This window comes from Physeter macrocephalus, unplaced genomic scaffold (assembly GCF_002837175.3).
Source record: "Physeter macrocephalus isolate SW-GA unplaced genomic scaffold, ASM283717v5 random_88, whole genome shotgun sequence".
NCBI classification, from domain to species: domain Eukaryota; kingdom Metazoa; phylum Chordata; class Mammalia; order Artiodactyla; family Physeteridae; genus Physeter; species Physeter macrocephalus.
In genome coordinates, this window is record NW_021145387.1 from 73,070 (window position 1) to 99,411 (window position 26,342).

General features: G+C 49.8%; 1 protein-coding gene and 1 long non-coding RNA gene across 2 annotated transcripts in view; both read left to right on the forward strand.

The window, feature by feature from the left end:
- LOC114484860 (uncharacterized) overlaps window positions 1-7,110 on the forward strand; it is a 52,508-nt gene extending 45,398 nt beyond the window's left edge. Inside the window, exons 2-4 of the long non-coding RNA XR_003678227.2 lie at window positions 3,365-3,517; window positions 5,596-5,837; window positions 6,798-7,110. This is a non-coding gene — a long non-coding RNA (uncharacterized lncRNA). The remainder of the gene's footprint in view (window positions 1-3,364; window positions 3,518-5,595; window positions 5,838-6,797) is intronic.
- The window catches only part of LOC102979154 (peroxisome proliferator-activated receptor gamma coactivator 1-beta), a 104,448-nt gene that overhangs the window by 53,439 nt on the left and 24,667 nt on the right, over window positions 1-26,342 (forward strand). The window lies entirely within an intron of this gene.

Sequence of the window (26,342 nt, forward strand, 5' to 3'; positions counted from 1 at the left end):
AGCCACTTTCCCCCCCTTGGTGTCCATACGTTTGTTCTCTACATCTGTGTCTCTATTTCTACCCTGCAAACCGGTTCATCTGTACCATTTTTCTAGGTTCCACATATATGCGTTAGTAGACGATGTGTGTTTTTCTCCTTCTGACTTACTTCACTCTCTATGACAGTCTCTAGGTCCATCCATGTCCTACAAATGACCCAATTTCTTTCCTTTTTATGGCTTGCTGGTTCTGGTTGGCTGCCATTCTATGACCTGGGTTCAGGTCCGACACCTGTAGTGTGACCCAGAGACAGTCACTTAACCTCCATGTGCCTCAGTTTCCTTATGTGAAAAGGAGAGCGAATACCTGTCTGCCTCTCAGCCTTGTTGTCCAGGTTAGCCGAGGTGATGGCTGTGGAGTCCTTTGTGTGGTACAGCCACAGACGTGAGCAAGGGATAATTATCAGTTTTTGCCCCCCTTCTGTGCTGTCTGCTTACCACCGTGCTGATGTTTGGTGGTGGGCAGGGAGTGGAGAACCCCTGTTCTCATAGCTCAAGCTGACTGATCTATATAGTGAGCTTCTGCCTTAAGGAATTGAGTCTTTGGGGGCAGCAGAGTGAAGAGTAGATACTAAAGCAGGTATGGCAAAAGCTGGCACGAGTGCTGACATTTTGTCTGGCCGGGGCAGACATCACTAATCAGTCACCATACTCTTTCCTGCAGATCCTTACCCACACGATGATAGCTACTGCTAACTTATATCTGCCTTGTGAGATAGACTCTTAGCTAAACCTAAGTAAAGGAAAATAATTACTAATGTCATTCTTGGTCAGTGCCAAGCAAGTGACTCAGTAAATGCATTAAGGGAAGTGTTTGCATTGGTGGGGAGTGGGGGCCAGGACAGCTGTGGACTAAATTAAATGTCTGGGAAAGCCTCTTGGTGGAGGTGGTAGTGGGCCGAGTCCAAGACGGAGGGGAGAGAAGCTAGAAGGGCACTCCAGGCCATTGGCATGGAATAAGCAAAAACCCGAGTGGTGCTGGGCTGCGAGTGAGGCTCATGATCACCTCGGGGCTGTGGTGAGCTCTGGCCTGGGAGTCTGGTCCCTGCTCTGCTGTCCATTTACTATGTGACCTTGGGTAAGGCCCATTCCTTTTGTGTAAGGTAAGGGGCGAGTGTTGGTCTCATATCCTCAAAGCCGTAAAGAAGCTTTAAAAAATAAACATTGCTGGGCTTCCCTGGTGGCGCAGTGGTTGAGAGTCCGCCTGCCGATGCAGGGGACACGGGTTCGCGCCCCGGTCCGGGAAGATCCCGCGTGCCGCGGAGCGGCTGGGCCCGTGGGCCGTGGCCGCTGAGCCTGCGCGTCCGGAGCCTGTGCTCCGCAACGGGAGAGGCCCACGTATCGCAAAAAATAAAATAAAATAAATAAATAAATAAATAAATAAACATTGCTGCAAAGACCGAAGCACGCATGCACCCTTCTCCCCAGGCCGTGACTTCCTAATGAATGCCTAGTTGGTAGCAGCATATTAAAGTGTGACCCAAATGACTCAGAAATCTGGGGGCTGGAAGCAGTAACTACACCAGGATTGTTATTGAGGATGGAAGCAAGATGTGGCCTGAGCGGGGACTGAGCTTGACAGATCCCTGGATTTCTAGAGGATGGAGTATTTTCCCTGAGATCCGCAGAAGGTTTGGGTCCAGAGCAGCTGAGCTGGGTATTTGGGCCTCTGCACCTTTTCAAGGCGCCCTTTCATTCTTCGCCAAGAGGGAGGGGAGGCTGGGTATGGGCAGACAGGTTCTCACCTATTTATAGCTGGGATTTGGGGTCACGCGGCCCTGGGTGCTGGGATGGCCCTGATGCCTGGCCTCACCAACCAATCACGGGATGGCGTGCCTTGCCCTAGAGTCCTGCACATTAGCAGGTGCCCTAATGTGAACCCACAGAGCTGGCCTGGGCTCTGGCCAGATGCTCAACATTCTCTCCTGATTCCCAGCAGGCCTCTGGGGGGCTGCCAAGTGCTGGCTGGGACAGAGGTGGGGAGGGGGGCAGAAAAGAGGAAGGGAAGAAAGGCCTTGTGTGGAGGCAGCTGGTGGGGCTGTCCTGGCCAGTGGTTCCAAGCTCGCAGGGTGGACAGAAGGTCAAGGTGCTTAGGGCAGAGATTCTGGGATGGGCATCGCAACTCCTGGGTCACAGTATCAGTGTCACATGGGAATTAGAGAGAGAGAGAGAGAGAGAGAGACACTGATGGCCCACTCAGGCCTTCCTCAACCTTGGGACACGTCTCTTTCCCTCCTGCCACACTCAACACCCCAGAAGTCCATGAGTTAATTTCCAGTGAGATGCACAGCCACCAGCAGGATTATAATGGGAATTTGTCATGACCAGTCAGCCCATCTGCCCCATTTTGCCCTGTTGGCAAACAATCAGTCCAATCCATTCGCTTCTCTTCATTTTACTTCCTTCCACTTAGCAGCCACTTTGTCATGCTGGCCTATGGGACAGCCACCCAGTTGGGCCTCCTGCTGCCATTTTTGTCCCCATCTCCACGTGGCAGCCAGAACACAGAGCTATCTTGTCACTGTCCTGCAGAAATCTTCTCAGTGGAGCCCCATGATCTTGGGGCAAAGGCCAACCTCCCCATCATGGCCTAGAAGTCCTTCAGGATGCTTCCCCATCATCCCTCTTGGGGCCCCTGACCCTCACTCCAGCCAACTGAACTTTTCTCAGTTCCTTCTCTTTGTGTTCTAATTGCCTGGGCACTGATCTGGGGCACCATCTGACTGGATGGTGGGGACCCCGTCTTTCTATTACTGCTATATCCCTAGAAGCATGGCTCAGGTTAGCATTGAAATGACAGTTCGGGAAAGAAGAAAGTGTATGTACTCTCAGGACGACAGGTTTTCTCCATACTGGTGTTCAGGGTTCAGGAGCCTAGAGAGAAGCCCCACCCAGGGTAGCAAGGACCCTAGATCCCAGGCAGGCCTCTTCCTTTGGGGCCTCAGTCTCCCATCTGTACAACAGGGATTGGACCAGACTCCCTCATCTGAGGGCCATTCCAGTTCTAAAGGTAGGACAGAAAAAAGACAAAGAGGCTAATAGCATGGACTTTGCAGCCATACTGACCCAGATTTGAATCTTGGCTTTCATCACTTGCTGGGCAGGTGATCTTTCTGAACCTTGGTTTCTTCGTCGTGAAGGAGGTGGAGATACTCCTTCCTGCCCTCTCAAATGAGACAGTGCAGTGCCTGACACTTAGTAAGCACACAAAAAACAGGGGCCCCTCCTTTTTAGTTTACAACCTGATGATGGAACGTGGCAGTTCAAATGACTCACAAATCTTGATCATTAAGAAAAGTTCTTTTTTTCTCCCCTTAACTTTTAGTGCCAAGTATTTATAGAAAGACCGCTGTGCATTTGCCCTCTACTCTGCCTCTCCTGAGATCCCGGTCTCCCTCTCTACACACAGCGTAAAGACCTTTTGGTCTCCTGGTGGTGTCACACAAGTGGTTCAGATGTGTCTGTGGAGCCTGCTGTGGTGAGCATTGTGACTGTCGGGGGCTTGTGGTGCCCCAACTCAGGTTGGCATTAAATGAGGTCAGAGTATAGAATCATTTGCTGACCCTCCCCTCACATCTACGAGGTTAGCTGCCCAAGGGGCTGGGCTGGGCTGGGCTGGGCTTAGAGCAAAGGCAAGCCAAGGACCAAACCCGACACCCATTCTTTTTTTTTTTTTTTTTTTTTTAAATATTTATTTATTTATTTGGTTGCGCCGGGTCTTAGTTGCTGCATGCAGGATCTTCGTTGCCATGTGCAGGATCTTTAGTTGCGGCATGCAGACTCTTAGTTGCGGCATCCCTGACCAGGAGTCGAACCCGGGCCTCCTGCATTGGGAGCACGGAGTCTTAGCCACTGGACCACCAGGGAAGTCCCCTGACAACCACTGTTGATGAGAAGATGCCCCAGGGGCAGTAGCGAAGTCTTCCTGGACACCCTGTCACAGGGTGGCCTTATGTCTAACCCCAGCGGCATGCATGCTGCAGACTGCAGAAGCTGGAATTTGAGACGCTCAGGGGAGGAATATCTTAGGTAGCAGGAGGGTTGGAGGAGAATTCAGAGGGTTGGAGTGGAGACCATCAAACAGTAGTAAATGTCAGTGAAATAAATAAAGGAATGAATGAACAAACGAATGAAGAAAGGTCCTCTGCCAATAGAAGCAAAATTGCCTTCCAGGCCTCTGAAGCAGACTGTTAACTCCCTTGGCTCAAGCCTCATCAATTTTATTAGGTACCTAGAGTAGAAAAGAGACATAAGTAGGAAACCACAGAGTTAAGCTCAGTGATTCTCAAACTTTTAAAATTTTACCCCAACATGCATGTTAGAGAACACAGGCTTGCTCCTCTCTGCGTGCCCAGTTTATCAGCTATGGCATGGGTGAGAGAAGCTGCAGGGGCCATGTGCCCGCTGGAGATCTTTTCTACCCACATCAGAATGTAAGTATTCAACTGTTAGGATTGTTATGGTTATAAATGAAAGAGAGCTGACTCAAAGTCACCCCCCAAAAAGGAATTTATTGGGTCCCATAACTGGAAACGTGGGGTTCAGGTTCAGTTTGATCCAGAAGCACCATCTCTCAACTCAGCTTTCCTTTACTGGGGCTCCATTCTCATACAGGTTCTTCCCAGTCAATTGAAAAAATGGCCACAAGGCCTCTCATGGATCAGCTTAGCAACTGCAATAGGAGGAGAGCATTTCTTTTCCAATAGCACCAGCTAACATCCTGGGGCTGACTCTCATTGTCTAGATTGGGGGGTATATTTTCAGCCCTGAGCCAGTAATAATGTCTGGGAGTGTGGCTCTCTGACTGCCCAGGACTGGGTCATGGGCCCACCTCTGGAGCAAGAGTGTGTATGTGGGTTCAGCGTCACTGACCCATGAGATCCAACATTGGAATGTATTGTTCTCCAGAGAGATGGTGGAGGGATAAAAACCCTTGTGCCCATTGAATTGCTCCACTTTACATTAAAAACAAAATTGTCCTCCAGGTTGGGATTTTAAAATAGGATTAGTAGCTAATTACCTACCATACCTTTCACCAGTGTCCATAACCACACAGAGGAGACCTGCTGATGTCAAATGCCTCCCCCAATAGCTGACATGATTGCCAGTTATGATGGTGAGGCTGTAGGGTCATCTGTAAGCAAGGCATCCTTGTTGAGCAGTTTCTTGGATGTAGGGAAAGGTGGATGCTGTTGTGACCACATTCTACTCACAGGGACACTATAATCTATGAGAAGGATCTGCAGGGAGGTTGACATATGTAGTAATGTGGCTAGGCTATGGGTACCCCTGTCTCCCAATCATACTTAAATTTGGAAATAATCTGAGTTTGAACAGAAGGTTCTGTCTACACAATGAAAGGTTTGATCAGCTACCATGTGTGATCAGTTGGTAATGACTGTCAAGAGTACTGTGTTGGAGAGTCCAAATCTATGCTCAGGCTCAGTAGGAAAGAGGCCTATGATTGATTAGCAGTGTCTGCCATGGGCAAAGGCACTGAAAGTGGTGGCATGTTTGTTGTGTGGTAGACATTCCTGTCTTTTTTTGTTTTTTTAGCTTTCTCACTTTAGATATCAGTCAACAGAACAAATGGAGGCAACTTCAGGTCTCAAAAGAGAAGCAAAGGCAAAATGGGGACTTGCCTAGGAGGTACATTGAGACTTACGATGCTGGCTGTGTGTCCTTGTGGAATTCATTTTCCCTGTTGAAGCTCGCTTTTCTCATCTGCAGATTGGGACAAATGATCCAGTCCTGTGGACCAAGCAGGGCTGTTATGAGAATCAAATGAAGTAATAAATGTGAGATCATTTTATCATACTTATTATAACAGCAAGCAGTTACATGACACTTTTTATGGCCAGGTACTGTTCTAGTGCTTTACTTATATCCTCATTAAATCCTCAGAATAACTCAGTGAAGTAGCTACTATTGTTATCCTCATTTTATATGAAATGATATTTAGGTGCAGACATTGTCACATGCTCAAGATCACATAACTCTGGGAGTAGGGTTCAGACCCAGGCAGCCTGGTTATGATGTCACTGCTTTGAATCCCTTTATTATGCATTATGATGCTTCTCACTGTAAACTGTAAAGTGCAGTGCACCTGAAAGGGATTACCTAAAGCAGTACCTCTAATTCTTTTCTTGCTAGGAAATGCCTCACATGTCTACTCTCTCATTAAGACCCATAGAGGTTGCTATGGTCTATGTGTGAACCCTTCACGGCTCAATGACACCTTTCTAAGACCTTTTGGGGGTTAAGAAGGGGAAGCAGTGTAAATCTACAAGTCTGCCCCTGATCTCCAGTCATACTGCCTGGGTTCATCTCCTGACTCTACCACTTCCTAGCTGGGTGACCTTGAGCAAGTTACCTAACCTCTCTGAGCTTCAGTTTCCTCACCTGTAAATAGGTGTGGTAGTCATACCTACTGTGTAGGATTATTGTAGGGAGTAAATGAGATAATGTAAGGGCTGTGCTTGGTAACATATTAAATACTCAGTATGGGTGATGGTGGAGGGAGCGGTGCAGAGGTTAAAGGGACCTGAAATGGTGGGCATGGGTTGCCCCTCTCAGGACAGGGCAGACCACCAGGACTTCTTTTCTGCAGCATCATTTATTATGATGCCCTGGTCAGCTCTGAGCAAGTTCTCCTCTCTCAGGTAAAAGCTACCACCCACACCCTCAGCCCCCCAGACTTTGGACTCAATAACCCCTCTGGGGGTGCCTCTTTCCTCACCCCTGCATGTCTCCGCCAGCTCTTCCCGATACATTCGCTCAGCCAGCAGCTGTACTCCCCGTCTATCCTGCCGCAGCCCCCATCCAGCCAAATCCAGGGTGAGGTGATCTGCAGCCTGCATTTCCTGGGGGCCTTGGAGGCTTAGAAGTTATAATAAAAGGAGCACAACCGGAAGAGATTCTGATTCTAGGATGAGGCATCTGGAAGTATACAAGTGCCCTTGTTTTTAGACCTGATGAAATAAAGAAATGAGTGACAAAGCTTATAGAGGATTTGCTTTCCTGTCAGTCACTCTGGGTGCATTCCCTTCTGTTGGGAGTTGGTCTCAGTGACTCCACCTGTGCAGTGGGACCTGGCAATCCATGGGTAATGTGTGACATATACAGATTCCTGGGCTGGGGCAGGAATCTGGACAGTAGACAGTAATGATTGCTTCATCACTTGGAAGCTTGTTTAAAATGTAGATTCCTGGGTCTTCCCCAGAGATGGATTCAGGGCCTCTGGGGTAAGGCCCAGGAAACTTGCCTTTTTACAAGCTTCCCCAGGTGATTCTGCAGCAGGTGGTCAGAGAACCACCTTGAGAAATACTGAGTCCTTCTTTAGAATATCCTTTGATTCTATTAGGTTTCTCCTTAACTCCCCTTTCTCAGCCACCCCACCTTCAACTCTTGGGGGAGGTGAAAGACCCTGCAAGACCCCCCTGCAAAACTCTCGCTTAAAAGTTTCTAGAGATGACCCTCTGCTTCTTCGTGAGCTCCCCATCCCTGTTGGTGTGCAAGGGGCTCCAGAGACTGCCTGCTTGTGTTGGCGCTGGTGAGCCGACCCCGTGCAGATCTCCTGGTGCTGAGATTATGTGATTTCATTGCCTGGAGAGGCTAGTCTTTTATAGAAAAAGTCAATTTCTGCAGAATGAATGGTAATTAGCGAGTATTAGAGCTAGAAGGGAGTTTTAGTTTTCCACTGTAGGACTTTCTTCCTCTCTGCCCAAGGCCCAATGAGTAGAGGAGACAAGGAGAGCTACTCTCGTTGGCCTGGTGTCTGGCAGCTCCCTTCCCCTGTTTTACAGCCTTTTACAGATTAAGATAATGAGGGACCTTATCCCAGTGCCTTGTGGTTTTTCTGTTTAAATATAAAAGGATACATCTATAAAAGTTTCACTCATTCGACAAACATGGGATGAATGAGCACCTGCTGGCCCCAGGGGACCCCAGGACACACATCATAATCCCCTGACCTTGTATTCAAAGCCTCCCCACGGGGAAGTGATGCTAAAGCCACAGAGGGATGTGAGCTGGGCAGATGGTGTCCTCCAGCAAGACTTGGGAGGGCAGGGTTTTGAAGAGAACAGAGTGATCGTACTAGGGAAGGGGGAGCGGGTGGAGTGGTGGAAGATAGAGCACCATGTACAAAGGTGCTGAGGTAGGACCATTCAGGGTGTTTGGAGTAAAGGGTGGGGAGGGGCAGGGCAGGAGGCTGTAAAACGGGAATGAGCAAATAGGTCTGGCATGGAGAGTCCTTCCAGGTCTCCTGAGGGAGATTTCTGATCCTTCAGGGATGGGATGGGTACAGGGGGAGGCAGAGAAGTCTACCTTCTTGGGACCTCTAAGACGTGGGGTCCTCACTCCTTCACTCTTCACAGCAGCTCCCCAGAGGAGGAGCTGGCCTTTCTTACTACAGAGAAAGGCCAAGACCACCTCCCAGAATGAATTCATCCCACTTTGGGGATGGAGTAGGGATGGGACTCGGAGTCTGAGTGTCATTTAAGGAATGTGACTTTATGGAGACACTGCCACTAGAGAGCTGGGGTCGAATCCTGGCTGGCTGCACTACTTTTGCCTCTCTGTAACAGCCTTTGTGACTGAGTTTTTCCATCTGCAAAATGGACCATTAATTTCTACCTCAAGGATTGATGTGAGGCTTAAAGAATCTGCTGATGAAGGATAAGAACCAGAATGGAACACAGACTTGGTGTACCTAGTCATATTGATTAATTAAAGCATCTGCATTCTTGGGTGCTTGAGTCCCCTCTGCAGTTTGCACTGTTGGCCTCTGTATAAACCCCAGCAAAGAGGACAGAGACATGCAGATAAACCAGCAGTGACCGCAGACTTCCAATCAGAGCCCGGGTCACTGGGTTTGGTGGTGGGTGTGTCCTCCATCCCTCTGGCCCTCCCTGCCCTTGCAGTTGGGGTTGCTGGTTGGGTGACTCCCCCACCCCCGCAAAAAGCCTGCAGGGGCAGCTGCTGTTGTCTGCTCTTTCCTCTTTGCCTCCCTAAGAACTGGGTGGAGAAGGTGGGGAAGCTCTTCTTGGGCAGGGGAATGGTTTCTGCCTGCCAGGAGGAGCCCCTGACTCATAGGAGATGCTTTCCTGTCAGAAGGGACAAGTGGTTCTATCAACAAGTCCAGGAGAAAGACAGAAGGAAGTTGGTTCATTCGAGCACCCTCTGTCTTCCAAAAATCCCATTGCGCTGTTAATAATAGTGTAAGTAGCCCATTGTTTAAAAGAATGCCCTTGAACTGCCTCACTTGGCACCCATGCAACATATGTTTGTGGGGACACATCACATCCCGGTTTCCTCATGCCTTCAGACACATCGTCCAGCAGCCTACACAGTCTGGAGTCTATTGCAGAGCCTTTGGTAGCCAAAATCATTATCACAGGGACCAGGTACTGCTGTTCCCCAAACAAGTCTCCTTCAGAGCCCACTGATTCTTGTCTCAGATAGAGCCTTCAGCTTTGAGATCTGGTTGACCAGTCCACTGCAGATTATAAGTAGTACCTAAGCAGAGAGGGGTGGAACTTCTCGAAGACAGCAGACTCACAGCAGGAAGACATGTCAGCCAAGCACCCAACTGCCCAAGAAGCAATGACTGCAAAGGGCAGAGACCAGAAGCTCTGAAGACACTAGAGCCCTGAGAGGAGGGGCAGCACTGTGTCAGAGCAGAGGACCACGTGGAGGGGGTGATGGTTAAGATGATGGTCCCAGGGGTCAGCACACTAAGGCCCTGAGCGCCACATCCAATCACTGCCTGTTTTTGAAAATAAAGTTTTATTGGAAGCCAGCCATGCCTACTTGTTCACACGTCTGTGGCTTTATACTACAACTCCAGGGCTGAGTAGTTCACTGTATAGATCAAAAATCTAAAATACTATCTGGCCCTTTACAGAAAAAGGTGGCCAACACCTGATGATTTGAGCTATCAAGGAAGGGTTAAGATTCAGCCTGGGCACTTCCATGGTGATCCAGTGGTTAAGACTCCTTGCTTCCGCTGCAGGGGGCACGGGTTTGATCCCTGGCGGGGGAACTAGGATCCCGCATGCCGCACGGTGCAGCCCCCCACCCCCCCCCCAACAAAAAAGAAAAGAAGAAAGAAAAATCCGCCTGTGTTAGAGCAACCCCAGGAGGAGTAAAGTCTCTTGGGGAGGGATTTCCAGACAGACTGGCTGATGGTGTTGTCCCTCACGTGTTGGTGTTTAATGAATGGAAAAGTTTTCAGATCGTCTGGATTTCATAGAATTATAAAATGTTAAGGGCAAGAAGGATGTTAGACACTGTCTAGTCTGACTCTTGCATATCAATATGGGGAAACTGAGGCCCGGGGAGGCAAGGGGACTTCCTTGGAAGCAGATGGTGGCAGCTCTCAGTGTCAAACCCAGGCCAGAGCACTTTGTTCTGATTTGCTGTTTTGTGGCTTGCACGCATGCTCATGCGTGCATGTGTGTGTGTGCGCGCGCACACACACACACACACACACACACACACACACACACACACACAAGCAAAATTCTCTAAGCAGTAAAATGGCAAAGAGATGTGTTTGCCTCTAAAGAGCAGTTGCTTATTTTGTCTTTTTTTGTGTCCATTGCCTTTGTGTTAGGAGAAGGGGGGCAAGGATTTCTGCTTTGCCCTATATAAGGAGGCTGTTGTCCCAGCCAGAACCATCCCATGGCAACAGGGCTAAAATGGAAACAGGGAGTTCTGTTTAAGGCAAGCTCCCGCACAGCAGCTGCCTCCTGCCCACCACGGATGGAGGATGGCGCATTGTCTGCCGAGCACCTGCCCTTCCTGCTGTAACCAGATTGGAATGCGGGCTCCAGGGGAGTGCGCTCCTGGAGTGGGTCCTTCGCTCCTGGAGTGGGTCCTTCGCTCCTGGAGTGGGTCCTTCGTAGGGGTCACTCCCCCCGCCCCCCACCCCCCCACCCCCCAACCAATGCGTGCCGCCTGCGCACCTGGCCTTGTGTCGGGGCCGTGTGGAGTTTACCAGGGGCAGCTTGATGCAGTCAAAGGGGCAGTCAGAGACTTTCCAACTCTGAACCTCAGTTTCCTCCCCTGGAAAATAGGAGAGTTAGAGCCAGGTCTATCTAAGGGCCCCATTCACTGTGTTGTTTTGTAATTCTGGCACCTGTGCCTCCCTTGGCGGGGCTCTGAAACAAAAAGGGTTTTGTTCTTATTCTAGCACGAGGTTAAATGTCCCGGCTTAGGGAGTCAGATTTTCTGGGTTCCCATCCCAGCTCAATGACTTATTTAGCTGGGTGTCTCCAAGGGAAGTTAGCAAACCTCTCTGGGCCTCAAGTTTCCTCATCTGTGAAATGGAGCTAAAAGGGAACCTATCCCACGAGGTACTTGTAGCTATTGTTTGTTTAAAGCATAAGGAGGAGGATTGGACTGAATGGCTGTCAAGGTCTTTTCCTATCTGGGGTTCTGTGGTTCTGGCTTCCAGATCTCCAGCCTCTCAGGTAGGTCTCCCCCTTCCCCCCAGTGTTGACTGGAGAATTTCCTAAGCAGAGGACACTCCCCAGCTCTGGAAACCTGATCTGGAGATTAGAGGCCCAGAAAAGGCAGTTGAGGAGAAAGGAGCCATGGGGAGTTTCCAGGGTGCTGCAGGCAAATGTGAGTCCAGGTGTGGATGCCACATCCCTGCCAGCTAGCTTCCGTGGGCAGAGCCGTCCAGCAGGGGAACAGCCTCTGAGCAGGAGGAGGTCACAGCATCATGAGGCCTGGGATGCCATCACTTCAGCCCTATACCTCTGCATCTTTCCTTGTCTTCTCTTTGGGGATGACTTTTGGAGAGGATGGGGGTGGGTGAAGGGGTAATTTTTTTTAAAGAGTATGATGCAGTGATAAAGGATCTGGCTTTGGGGTTAGACAGTGCTCAACCAGCTGGGGAACCTCATTGGGCCTCCTCAGTTGCCTCTTCTGTAAAAGGGAAAGAATAGCAGCTGTAAGGATGGCATGTCAAGTGCCCGTCCAGAGCCCAGCCCATTTCACATACAAAATAAGCTCGCTCAGTAAAATCTGAAGAGTGCCTACTATGTGCCAACGTAGAGTAGGAAGCAACACAGACTAGTCCCCAGCAATCAGGAGCTTCCATTCAAGTGGGGGGTGGACAGATAACAAACACATCAACAGAATGGTCACATTTATTTCAGACAGTGATGTGGGTCATGAAGAAGTTAGTTGCAGCCATGTGATGGAGAGTGTGCCAGAGTGGGGAAGGGTGGCCACTTTATAGTGAGTGGTCAGGGAAGGCCTCTCTGAAGAGGTGACATTTGGTTTAAGTGTCAGGAAGGAGCCAGTCATGCAAAAAATGGCTTGTGCAAAGGCCCTGGGGCAGTGACTAGTTTGAGCTCTGATGTAAAGAATGCCAGGATGCTGGGGGCATGGTGAGCAAGGAAGGAAGTAGCCAGAGAGGATGCTGGCAACATAGGTAGGGGCCTTCTTAAGCCCTGGATGTTTGGATTTCATTCTAAGTGCAGTAGGAGAATCTTTGGAGTGTTTTGAGTAGGGAGTGAGTGACATGATCTGATTTACAGTTTTTGAAGATTATTTGGGCTACTATGTAGAGGAAGAACTTGGGGTGGGATGGGCAAGTATGGAAGTGGAGTCCTGTTAGGCAGCACTGTAAAAGCCTAGGTAGGAGGTGGTGATAGTATGGGCTAGTGTGGTGACAGCAGAGATGGAGAGAAGAGCACTGTATTTTGGAGAGGGAGTGGACAGGACTGGCTGATGGTTTGAATGTGGGGGTGAGGGCAAGAGGAAACCCAAGTTTTCCTCTGAGCAGCTGGTTGAAGGGTTTGCCATTTAATGACATTGGGAAAACTGAAGAGAAACTGGCTTGTGTGCAAATAGAATTCCATTTGGACATAAGGTTGAGATGCCAATAAACCACACAGTGGAGATGTCAAGGAGGCAGGATTTGAAAGGGCTCCTTTGCAGAGTGGTCGAGGACGCAGCTAATGCGCAGAAGGACACAGCTTGTTTTGAGCTGAGACAGCCTGAGTGCACATCTAGCTGGGGCTTAACCCTCTTCCAGCCCTAAGCTTCTGGATTAACTTTAAGAGCTTCCCTCACTCACCTAACAGCTTTGCATAACCCACATCCCTCCCTGAGCCCCTGATGGGTGCAGGGCTGCTCAAACCCCTCCCCTAGAGGACTCCTAATGGCACGCAGGCGAAACCTTGGGCCCTGTTGTGTCTGGGGGGCAGAGTCTGGCATAGCTCAAACCAGCTACCCTAAAGAACATTTACAGAGCATGCCACACACTGTGTAGATTGCCTTACAACTGAGCTGCTTAAACCCCAGGGGATAGAATTCAGAGGTCTGTGAACTTGAACAGAAAAAAAAATTACATCTTTATTTTTGCTAACCTCCAAGTGAAATTTAGCATTTCCTCCCGTTGTGAATGTAGGTGACAAACTGTAAAAGTATTAGTGGTACCTGTGACTTTGTCACCAATGGAAATCACAGATATTTTCATATCACATTACAGTCGTTTCAGATATCTAAAAATATTTATACTCGTCACTACTCTGAAATTACTGGTGATTGTTACACTTGCTACTAGATCTTATTATTTAGTATAGTAATAAGGAAGCATGTTATATTACTGTAACATAAACTTACTCTTTTTAATATTTATAAATGTATTTTGATTTTGTTGGTTTCCTTAATAATCCTATGTTTTATTTTATGCATTCATAAACATTCTGAGAAGAAGTTTATAGGCTTCACTAGATTGCCAGTGGGACCCATGACTCATAAAAGGTTAAGGACTCCTGCTTTACAAGCATGATCTTATCATTCCCATTTTTACAAGCTAAGATTCAGAGAGGTCGAGTATCTTGGCCAGGGTCACACAGCTGTTTGAGTGGCTGAGCCCAAATTAATGCAGATCTTTTTGATCCCAGAGTCAGTTCTTTTTTTTTTTTTAACATGTTTATTGGAGTATAATTGCTTTACAATGGTGTGTTAGTTTCTGCTTTACAACAAAGTGAATCAGCTCTACATATACATATATCCCCATATCCCCTCCCTCTTGGGTCTCCCTCCCACCCTCCCTATCCCACCCCTCTAGGTGGTCACAAAGCACCGAGCTGATCTCCCTGTGCCATGCAGCTGCTCCCCACTAGCTATCTATTTTACATTTGGTAGTGTATACATGTCCATGCCACTCTCTCACTTTGTCCCAGCTTACCCTTCCCCCTCCCCGTGTCCTCAAGTCCATTCTCTACGTCTGCATCTTTATTCCCCACAGTCAGTTCTTAACAGTCCTATCGCTGCCTCCAAAGTAGCCCTGTCAGCTAAACCTACAGCCAATTTAAACAGAATCCACGACACAAAAATCGTTCTTATTTTATACGAAAAAATTAATGCAACTTTTACATTCTAGTCCCTAGCATACCCTTGTTTTTTATACTGGAAGAAAGTTTCCCTTACCAGTGAAATTATTTAACTTTCTATTATGCCAGATCTTAAGAGGGAAATAGAGTTCTGAGAAGAGGCACCATGCCTGGCCTGCGCCTTTGAGTATTTCTCAGCCCACCCCTGCGCCCCCAGTTGGTATGTGATCAGAGACAGGGAAGCATGGCCTTAGCTCAGTGATTCTTATGCTGCTATGTAGCCTGACAGCCCCTGAGAATATGAAAAACTGAGGCCTCTCCTCACTGGGTGGCTGTGGTCCTATTGCTCCAGCCAATGGAGTTCTGGTTCTGGCTCTTCCCCTGCTGCAGCCTTGGTCTAGTTCCAGTATCACGTAACTTGGCAGTGTGATCTCAAGCACATTACTTACATCCCTGGGACTCAGCTTCCTCATCTGTAAAACGGACTGGACAGTATCTGCCTGTCTATTTGGTTGGACAGGATCAATGAGATGGTTGTAAAGTGTATAGCACAAAATGGAGGCTCAGCAAAGCTTGTGATTATCATGGGCCAAAGGTTACCAAGTTCTCCTTGGTCCTCAGGCAGGGGTAGGTGCTGAGGAGGGCAGGGAACCCCCTTGCTGCGTGGGAGGTGAGGTGGGACCATCACCAAAGCTCCTGTCAAGGCGAAGAGCCAAGTCTGACCTAGGGGTCCAGCCTCAGCCACAGCCCAGAGCTTCCTGGGTGATCAGTCAGGGGCGGGGAATGGGGGACAGATTGCCTGCCTCTCATCACTGTCTCTGTCCCTTCCTCAGAGCCCCAGCTCCAGATTGGTGGCTTTATTTCATGTGCCTTTATATTTAATAAGCAGTACCTTGATGAGGTTTGGTGACCTCAGGGCCCAGATGGACTGTCTGCTGGCATAAGCTGTGCTTGAGTCATTTCCCAGGGATGCGCGCTGGGCAGGTTTCCGGGAGCTGAATTTACCCTCTGATTCTCTGCTTTCCTCTTCTCTTCCCCACCCCCAAGCTCCATTTTAGAGTTTCCAACTTCCTTGGCTTCAGGAGGCCGTGGACCAAGATAGAAAGCAAAATAGTTATTCATTCACCAGGCCTCTCCACTCCCCCGCCTCAGCAGAGGCTCAGTGTTGGGGGAGACCCCAGAAGCTCGTGACACTGATCCAGGCCCTGGAGCTCTTGCCTGGCTGGGGACTCCTGTGGGTATGTGCACACTGAGGACGCAGGCTCAATGGCCTAAGTGCCCTGAGAGATGCAGGCAGAATGTGGTAGGGATGTAGAGGAGGGATGGGTGGAGGCAATCAGGGTAGGCTCCATGGGGGAGGTGGCCTGTGAATTGGCCTTTGAAGGGTGGGTTGAAGCATGACTAAAGAAAATTTAAAACCTTAAGAAGGACGTAAAATAGAAAGTAAATATTCACTGACATCCCTTATCCCCAATCAACTCCTTATTCTTTACTCCCCCAAACCCCCAAACTCTTGATACTTTCATTTGTGTCCTTCTAGCAATAATCTATGAATATATGAACCATCTGTCCATCTTTCCATACATCCATCATTTCAAAAAAAATACAAACATGATGATGTAACATTACCTTCTCTCTTTTTTTTTCCCCCCCGGTACGCGGGCCTCTCACTGTTGTGGCCTCTCCCATTGCGGAGCACAGGCTCCGGAAGTGCAGGCTCAGCGGCCATGGCTCACGGGCCCAGCCATTCCGCGGCATGTGGGATCCTCCCGGACCGGGGCACGAACCAGCGTCCCCTGCATCGGCAGGCGGACTCCCAACCACTGCGCCACCAGGGAAGCCCACCTTCCCCTTTTAACAGCCCAGCTTGGTGACCATCCCATAGCAATGCACATGGGGGTGGGTGGCTCTGACTTATAGCATAAGAACACTGATGGTCCTTGCAGGTGGCTGAAAGGGCAGGGGCAAGATGAGAAACCCCACAGTATGTATGAAGATCTTTGGCAGGGGAATGCGGGAAGCAATATTGCTGAGCAGTTAGGAGCCCAGGCTGACCTTTGGATTTGGAAGATCTGGGGTCGAATCCCAGTTCCAGCATTTACTAGCTGTGTGACCCTGGGCCACTTTCTTCACCCCTTTTGAGTTTCAATTTCCCCATCTTCCCAATGGAGGTAATACTACCTCCCTTTGAGACTGTTTGCGACTTTCACTTACCACTCACAGAGGTACCTAGTAAACAAGAACAGCTGCCTGTTTTTGCTGTCGTTGAGGTCGTGTGTCAGATGGGGCCCTGACAGGTAGGGCCAGGTGCATGTTGACTGATTCTGGAGCGATATTTGGAGAGAGGATCTGATTGATCTGAAGCTTAAAATAGCCTGGAAGTGCAAGAACAACAATAAGTAAATGGGTTCCGGATGCTTTTAAATCTTGGCATTTCCTGATCTCAGCTCAGCTGGTCCAGACAGCTTCATCAGTGTTTACTGCGGAGGCCAGCAACGCACGCCTCCCCTGGCCATAGCCCAAAGCTGCTTTCAAGAAAATCAGATCTAGAAACGTTTGGATCTCTGGCACCAGTCCTGCAAGTCAGGGATGTGTGTATATGGAGAGTTAAGGCCTAGGGGATGCGGTGAGAGGGAAGGTGGGACTTGGATAGGGGGGTGAGATGGTTGCCAGAGAATGAGGTCATTCACTTACTCCTTGTTTATTAAGCACTTACTATGTGCCAGGTGCCAGGGATACATTGGTGAGCACTAATAAATGTCCATGCAAATAAATTACCAACTGTGATAAGGAGGTAAAGAGTGAAGGGTACGGTACGAGATAACTGGACAAAGCATCTATGTGTGGGATGATGTTCCAGGCAGAGGGAACAGCACATGCAAAGGTCCTATGGGGGAAGAGATCCTGGCAAGTGCCAGGGGTGGAGAGAAGGCCAGTGGGGCTTAAAGTTGGGGAGACGGTGGGTAAATGCTAAGAAATGATTCCGGATAGGTAGACAGAAGCCAGATCACGCAGAACATTACAGGCCTCATGAAAGGTTTTGCTCTTTATCTGGGAGGAATTGGGGGCAAGCAGGATTTTAAACAGGGTCCAGTAGTGTCAGATCTGCATCTTGAGAACTTTGCTATGGCTGTGCTGTGTCCAGCAGCCTGGAGGGGGCTGGGGTGGAAGCTGGAAGCCGTGGCTGCCGATAAGTGGTGAGTTGATGGTGGTGTGGACTGAGTCAGTCTGAGCTTGAAGGGGTTAACGCGGTGATTGGGTGTAGAGGAAGTTCAGGAAGCCCAGAGGGCTGCTTCTATTCCAGCAGTTGCTTCAGGTCTCCTGTGTAATAATCTCAGGAATGGCCATTATCTTTTGAGCACTTACTTTGCACCAGACACAATGCAAGCTCTTCTCATTAAATCCTCATAAGAACCCTAAGGCTATTATTACTATCTTCCATTTTACTGAGGCCCAGAGACATTAAATCACACAGCTCAGCCCCCCATTGTCCAGCTCCTCTGGGTTGACAGTCCCTTGGATTGGTGTCCTCCATCCAAGTTTGACCCTTCTCAGGGCTCAGCCTGAGCCCCCAGCTTCTGTCTGGTTGCTCCAGTGACCCTTGGCGCTGTGTCTACCCTGGCCACAAGAACTGATTCAGAGCTGGGCTGGAAAGGCAGTGTGTGACCTGAGGGGACACAACCCAGTGGCCCTTGCTCCTCCATCCTCAGCCCTTTGGCTTCTGACATGAGCTGAAACGGCTGTGTCTCTGGGTTTCACATGTTCATCTGCCTCTTGGGGATTCAGATGGTCTCTGCTGCTTGTCTTTATTTTGCTTCTTTATTTCCTCTGCTCTCCTCCTTTCCCTTTGCTCCCACCCTGTCCCCATCTGTTGCTGCCCCATGGGGGTCTTTTCCTTGCCTCCCAGATGTACAGGCAGGACTTGGAATGGAAGCAGAGACCTTCTTCCTTCTGGCCTTTCAGGAAGGAAAGAAACTAGCAATCTGGGCAGCTGTTACCTGCCGGGCACTGGGCTAGACTGTTGGCATGTGTGATCTTGCGTAACGCTCACAGCAGTCCCGTGAAGTGTAGACATTATTGTCTTTCCTCTACAGATGCAGACGCTGGGGCTTGAAGGATTTAGGTGCTGAACCAAAGGTCACATGTTACAATTGGTCTTCTGATTTAAAATTTTGTGTTCCCCAAACTTTAATGTGCCTACGAATCACCTAGGGATCTTATTAAAGTGCAGATTCTGATTCAGGAGGATTCCGCCTGAGCTTCTGCAGAATTGAACAAGCTCCAGGCCCGGCTGATGCTGCAGGTCTGTGGACCGCTCTTTGAGTGGCAGAGTGAGGAGCTAGCAGATCTCCCACATGTCCTCCCATGACACCATTGCAGACACACTCCATGTGACGTGTCCCTCAGTGATCATCACCTCCATCTCCACCATCTTTCCCCCTTGTTAGGGATTGCTGACGGGGTACCTGAGGGTCTGCTACCATGCCCAGGATGTCACAGGCTGACCCTGCGTGTCCTGAAGCCCCAGCTGACTGACCATGGTCTCCAAGCCTGCCCAGTTTTGGAATTTAGGGAAACTGAGGCTCAGAGAAGTAGGGGGACTCGTCCAAGTTCCCCACTGCCAGTAGTGCAGAGAGTTCAAGGTTGTGCCTCCTAATCAGTGATATTTTTGCTTCAACTAAGTCAGAGGTCCGGGAGTTTTAGTCCTGTTCCTCTCTTTAACTTGCTTAGTGACTTTAGACAAGTTACTTCCCCTCTATGAACCTCAGCTCCCCCATCAGGAAAATGGCTTAACCTCTGCCCTGTTGTGAGGATCAAATGGGACAATGTCTAGTTTACAGGCATAAAAGATTTTTATGAGCCCCAGGATTCCTAATCCTGGCAGGGTGGAAGGAACCTAGTAGGTCAGAGATGTGGGTTCAGGTGGCACTTACATGCAGGGGTGTTGGGGACTTCACTCCCTGAAAGATCTCACTGTTCTCTCTTGGAGAGCTCCCCACTTCCTGCCTGTTTCTCTGCAAGCTGGGGTGATAACCAAGCATCGTCAGATGGCGTCCCTTTCCTAGCTCAGGTGCCTGTTATTCCACTGTTAGGGCCTTGGCTTTGGTTGGGGAGCCAGTGGCAATATCACCCTGTGGGCCACCTCCCTGTTACTTAAGAAGAAGGGAATGGAAAGGTATGATCTGTTTGACACAAATTTGCTTTACATGCCCGGTGAACATACTTCTACATGAGGCAGGTTCACTGTGGCTGGAGGCAGCCAGTGCCTCAGGCATGGTGAGCATGAGTGAGTGGGCCCTCACTGACCACATGACCAGGGAGGGCCTGCTGGGGCCAGAGAGAATCTGTTTCCCACCAGCTTCATCTGGGAGCCCATGGGTCTGGGTTTCTCATCATCTGACCACTGTGAAATTTATTTCCTTAAGGGAATACATGGATGCAGAAGGACACACCCCCTCCCCCCCAGGAAAGGCGGGTGCGTGAGAGGGAGACCTTGCAAGCCTCACAGCAGTGTGAGGCAGAGATGCCTAAACTGACCTGGGAAACCGGAGCTCTACTCCCCCGGCCCACCTCCACTCATCCCACAAAGATTTAGTGAGCACCTACTCTGTGCCAGACACTGTTCCAGGCACTGGGATTCAACAGAGGACAAGTCTGGACCACTGCCGTCGTGCAGCTGGTATTCTGGAGGGGAGACAGACAGTCCCTGGGTTCATGCTGTGGATAACACATGGGGACATAACCCATAGTGTTCAGGGGGTTGAGTGTTGGGGAAGGCCTCTCTCACTGAGACCCAGTGCTGGATAAGTGGCCTAGGACCAGGCAGGAAGTGTCCCAGGTGGAGACCCCAAGCCGAGAGAGTTTTGTTCCAGGAGAAGAAGAAGGCTGCTGTGTCTGCAGCGTAGGAAGGACGGGAGGGCCCCGGAAATGGTGGGAGAGGCGGCAGGCCCAGGCCACGCCAGGCCTCACAGGCCCGGTGAGGACTTTGGGGTTTTGTCAAGGGCAGTGACAAGTCAAGGCTTGCAAGCAGGCGAGTGAGCGATGGCTCCTAGTCTCAGCTATGCCTCCAGCATCCTGGGGATGGTGGGCGAGACCCAGCTTCGGCTCTCTCTTCTGTGGTCTACACAGCAACTTGTTACCTGGGCTTCCTGAGCCCATAAAGACTCTCAAACATTCATATTCTGCTTAGCAACGTCACGTTACCTCACTGAGTCTCAGCTTCTTCACCTGTAAAATGGGGAAATACCCACATTGCTGGGCTCTGAGTGGTGGATACCACTTACTTGGGAAGTGGCTTCTTCGTCTGAGGATTCAAATGAACTCCGTAAAGCCCTTAAATTGCTGATGAAATAGCATGTACGAACAATAGGTAAGAGTGTGTGGGTATGGGAAAATATAAAATTTTGTGCAAAATAGAATGTCATTGTATTTCTGACATGTAAGAAAGAAACAGAAATTTGGTTTTTGCCAGGCTCATGATGTTGAATTCACTCAGGTTAAATAGGAGTAGGATGGGTTGCCACTGTATGGTTTTTAGTTAACAGAAATGGAAAACCTAATTAATGAACTCCCTCATAACCCCTCCCACTTCAAAGCCCAGGGTGCTGGTGGGCTGTGCGGGTGGAGAGCGTGCAGGGGGTTCCCCAGGGAGCCCAGCGTGGGAACCGCGGGACCAGATGGGCCATGAGGCCCCTCCCGGCTCCCACGCTGTGCAGCGGCCCCAGCGGGGGCAGTTGTGGGTTGAGCGTTGCTGAGTCATCTCTCCCTCGGCGGGTTGTGTGTACTGGCTGACAAGCCGAGGCTGGTGTGCATGCAGGTGGCTGAGCCCTGGCCTGGGTTCTTGGGAAGCTGACTTTAGCCCCTGCCCACTGGGCTGGGGATTCTCAGCTACCCTCTGCTCCTCCATCCACCCCGTGGTCCCCTCTCTGCTTGAACCCCCGGGAGCCGGCCACCTTGGGGCTGCCCTTCCTGAGTAGCGATGCTCCACGGGCTCCCCGGCATGGCCGCCGTCAGCCCTGGGCAGCGTGGGGCTGGAGATGTGAGCCAGCACCTTGCTGGCCTGATGGGCGTGACATTTCCTCAAATGCCATGAAGGGGCTGCCTGACCTTCACTCTCATGCCAGGGACCCTCTTTCTGCCTCTTTCTGCGTTATTTATAACAGGGTTAACAGGCAAAAGGGCTTCTCAGCTGAGCCCTGGCCCAGCTCCTCCCGTGTCTCCTGCCAGCCACGGCAAGAGACACATAAATAGAACCAAAGAACATGGAGACTGTAGGACCCCAGAGAACACCTCCAGAAGGAGCGTGCCGGGCAGTTTATTTTAGGACTCCGGGACTTTTAAAATTTATTTTTATTTTTTGGGGGTAAAATATACATAACATAAAATTGGCCATTTTAAAGTGTACAATTTAGTGGCATTAAGTACATTCATGATTTTGCACAAACGTGACCACTATCCATTCCCAGGCATTTCTTCATGCATCTCACACCCGAGGATGGCTGACACATGCCAGTCCCTCTTGCCCTGCCCTTGGGCATATTCTGATTTTGAGGGAACCCCGCAAGATGTGACAGGGAAAGGAAAGCGCCTGTTCGGTTATGATCCCGCAGCATGATTAGGGAGTTGGGGTCGCCCCATTCAGCTGCGTGAAATGGGTGCTTTCCCAGGGCTAGCTGTAGCCCTCTGCCTTCCTTCCTGTTTAGTAAAGGCATTGGAATGGGAGGGGAGATCCTGCTTACTGAGAGAACTGTGAATCAGCTCTAATCTCTTTTCTTAAATGAAACCTATTCATTTAGCAAGCGTCACTCCTTTCATTATAAATCAGGCAAGTGTGTTGCAACTCACCTCAAAGCTGAACGCTGCTCACCATTGTGATGGACCATTTCCTACCTTTGATAAAAATGTAAACAGCTCCTCACAGACAGCCAGCACTTCAGGGTTTTTCTACTTTCCCATCCTAATTGCCTCATTGGACAAGACTGGGACAGTTCCACAACTACCCTAGGGTCATGGGCTCCATTGTAGAGATGTGGAAACTGAGGCCCCAGGGAGAAGGGGTGTAGGACAGGATCTGATCTCATTTCAGTCACCTGAGCATACAGTAACTCTTTCACCCTCATTCCACCCAGGTGGGGATTAGGGTGAGGCAAAGGAAACATTTGGTTCAGACACAAAATTTAAGGAGATGCCAAAAAGCTCAGTCATCAAGATACATCATATTTTAATGCAACATTTATATATGTTGCAATAGTTAATATGTTAATAGTCAGTGCCAAAATATCCATTTTGAACACACACCTTTAAATAAAGGAGGGACGGGGCTTCCCTGGGGGCGCAGTGGTTGGGAGTCCGCCTGCCGATGCAGGGGACGCGGGTTCGTGCCCCGGTCCGGGAGGATCCCACATGCCGCGGAGCGGCTGGGCCCGTGAGCCGTGGCCGCTGAGCCTGCGCGTCCGGAGCCTGTGCTCCGCAACGGGAGAGGCCACAGCGGTGACGGGCCCGCGTACCGCAAAAAATAAATAAAGAAAGAAAGAAAGAAAGGAGGGAAGAATGCCATGCAGAGCCAAATAGTCACCTGAAGCAAAAGGAAAAATCATACCACTGACCTTGTCTTTACTTAGAATTTTGATATGTTGCTCATCATGGATTTTTAGGGGGCATTAATTTTGATTGTTTTCACAATATTGCATTAAATATGATCTGTCTTGATTGCTGAATTTTTTGGTGCCCAAGGCTGGTACCCTCACCTCAGCCTAATCCCAGCCCTGATTCTAGCTTCCAATGTCTGTACACTCCTGTGACAGAGGACACCCTCCCCGGGTCCCCAGGCCTCAAGTCGTCATATGCCAGGGCCTTTCAACCACTGTAGAGGGTGGCATTTGATCCCTGCAGTCTATTTTTGTGCCTGCCCTTCAACGACTAATAAAATGTTGCTCTGGGTAGAGCTGATGTGTTGAAATGGTGAGTCTCAATGTCAGGTGGTTTGTGTGATCGTATATCTTCATTCTTGACCTCTCAGAGGGTCCTGGAACCAGGAAAGAAAAGGAGCTCTCGATGCTTTTGCCCCCACAGAGTTGGATAAAACTCAAAATCGTTGTCGAATAACTGAGGCTGCCGGGCAATTTGGCCTTGTCTTGGGACTGTATGGAAAAAATGTCCATGTTGCAGTCTCTTGCTCTTGTGTACCACCCTTTACAGTTTACAGGGCACTTCCACATGGATCTCATTTTGTTTATTGAGGAGCTACTATATGCTGGGCATTGTGCTAGGCGCTGGGAAACAGCGGGGGAACAAGACAGACACCGCCTCTGCCCGCATGAAACTCATGGAGGGGGGAGGTGACAATACACAAGTAGATAAATGAAAAAGCGGGAAGAATTCTGAAGAGGGAGGGACGCTGGTGATGGTTGCGCAACAATGTGAATATACTTACTGTCACTGAATTGCTTGGTTAAAAATGGTTAAAATGGAAAATTTTATATTATGTGTATTTCACCACAATTTAAAAAAAATACCGGCAAAGCGGGGAGGGGATATCAGAGAGTGAAACGTGCTAATTGAGGGACTTAGAGCAGGTGATGGGAGTGAGATGGGCACCCACTTTAGGATACAGTGGTCAGCAAGGCTCATCTCAGAGGGACATTTAATCTGGGATGGGGCTGATAAGAAAGGACCAGCCATGCGCAGAAGAAGGAGAGAGGAGGCATCCCAGGCCGAGGGAGCTGCCAGCACAGAGGCCCCAGGGTGGAGACTCAAGCCACACAGCAGTTCCATGAGGGAGGCTGGTCCCTGGAGATGGAAAGGGACTGTTAACCAGTCTTAACAGCAGGTGGATACCTGCACACGCTTCGCGTGTTCACAAAACGCTTTTCCTGCCGCTCTCCTGTGAATTGAAGAGGCCCTTGAATTCAAGTGCATAAAATTGACGGCAATTGTAGGCGAACACAGTATGCGGATGACACTGCCCCTGAAACACCTTCACTCACTCTCACTCACTCGTGTCACAGAATATACTTCACTTTTTTACTGTTTTAAAATAAACGAAAACACCACCTTCTCGGGCCAGGGGCAGCCTGTGTTGGCTGACAGGTGCCAGGATCTGTGCAGCCACAGTGGGGTGCAGGGGTGCGGGGCGCCAATGGCGCCCTCTGAGACCTCGGTGCCTACCACCTGCCAAGACAGCCGGGAGCTGCTCCACCCCAGGTAACCTGGCCCAGGCACAGCTCTGAGAGACCTTAGGGATTTCTGTTGGATAAGGGGCTGCTTGCCGGCAACCGGGAGGAGGAAAGGAGATGCCCAAGATAACACCTGTCCCAGGAGGATGTCTGCCTCAGTGTCCTTATCTGCAAAATAAGAGAGTCATCTCTAGAAGTATTTCCACAGGCTCTTCCAGTGCCAAAAGCCCCAGTTCTCTGTTCTGGGAGTCCATTGTAAGGATTTATTTCCTATACAATTCAAGCTGCGATCCGTGTCCAATAGCCACCTTATCCGATGAAGAGCAGGAACTACAGCTGGGGGTTGGTGGGGTGGGTGGAGGGCTGGAGAGGGGAATTCCTTGGAAAAAGTCAGTGAGAGTTCGAAATCATAAAACATAATACCTAACGTTGTTATTTAATGAAGCCATATGGCACGCACATTCATCATTGCCAGTCTTTTGCTCTAGGACTGCTTGTGCTGCCGACACTGAAATCCCAAGCTCTCTCTCCTGCCTGGTCCACACCCACGCTGCCAGGGATCCTATTTCCAGATTGGGGAGTCACTCAATTGGATTAAGAATTTAGACTCTTGTCGAGCAACCGAAGTGCAGAATCCTTCAGATTCTTGCCAGTGCCTCCCTAATCTTTCACTGTTAGCTCACCCACACAAAATTTGACAGCAGGGTTTTTGTATTTTTTTTTTTTTTTTAAACAGCTCAACTTTATTGAGTCCTTCCACAGCCTTCAACTTAGTTTCCATAGCATTCTCTTCTTTTATACTCATATTTTCTGTCGATGAACCATTTCATTAAAGTTTGTAATTATTGGAATTCCCTGGTGGTCCAGTGATTAGGACTCCGCGCTTCCACCGCAGGGGGCACGGGTTCGATCTCTGGTTGGGGAACTAGGATGCTGCAGGTGGCGTGAGCCCCCACCCCAAAAAAAAAAAAAAAAAACTTTGTAATTATAGTAACAAATGGGTTTGGGAAGAAACACAAATGACATTGGACGAACAACCCAGCTGCTGGAGACAGATGTGTGCATGACCTGGAGGGTTGTCTCTGAGACTCTGGGGCGCCTTGGGCCTTAGTAATGTGTGTTGTTACAGGAGGGGATGAAGAGTGTTGGTTAACCCGGGCGGTTGCTTAGGGGAGTGTCTATTGTACCAAAGGCCTGAGAGGGCCTGGTTAGGATTAGGTTTGGTGGCAAGTAACAGAAAACTGCCCCAAATGATGAGACTTTGACAAGCTCCACGTTGAGTCCTCCCTCACATCCTGAGGTGGATATTCCAGGGCCGATGGGCACTTAGAGATATCAGGGACCCCACTTCCTCCATCCTATTGCCTCGCCTACCAAGCAGAGCTGCCTTCCCAAGGTCACTGGTGGTCGTCCTCCCGGCCTGGCCTTGTAGTCCAGTTCTGAGCACTGGACCCATTTTGCTCTCTGGGCCGGAGGACCCACTCTTGCCAGGCCTGGTGACCTTCTGTCAGATCACCTTACACTAAGCCCTGAGCGGGTAGCTGCGTAGCTGGGGCTTGGGGCCCTGCTGAAAAGCTCTGAGCATCACTGAGTTTGTGCTCGGCAGGCCTGGGGCCAGATGGTCCTGCGTGGAAAGGGCCTCCATGATGTTTTTTGTTTTTTGTGTTTTTTTGTGGTACGCGGGCCTCTCACCGTTGTGGCCCCTCCCGCTGCGGAGCACAGGCTCCGGGCGCGCAGGCTCAGCGGCCATGGCTCACGGGCCCAGCCG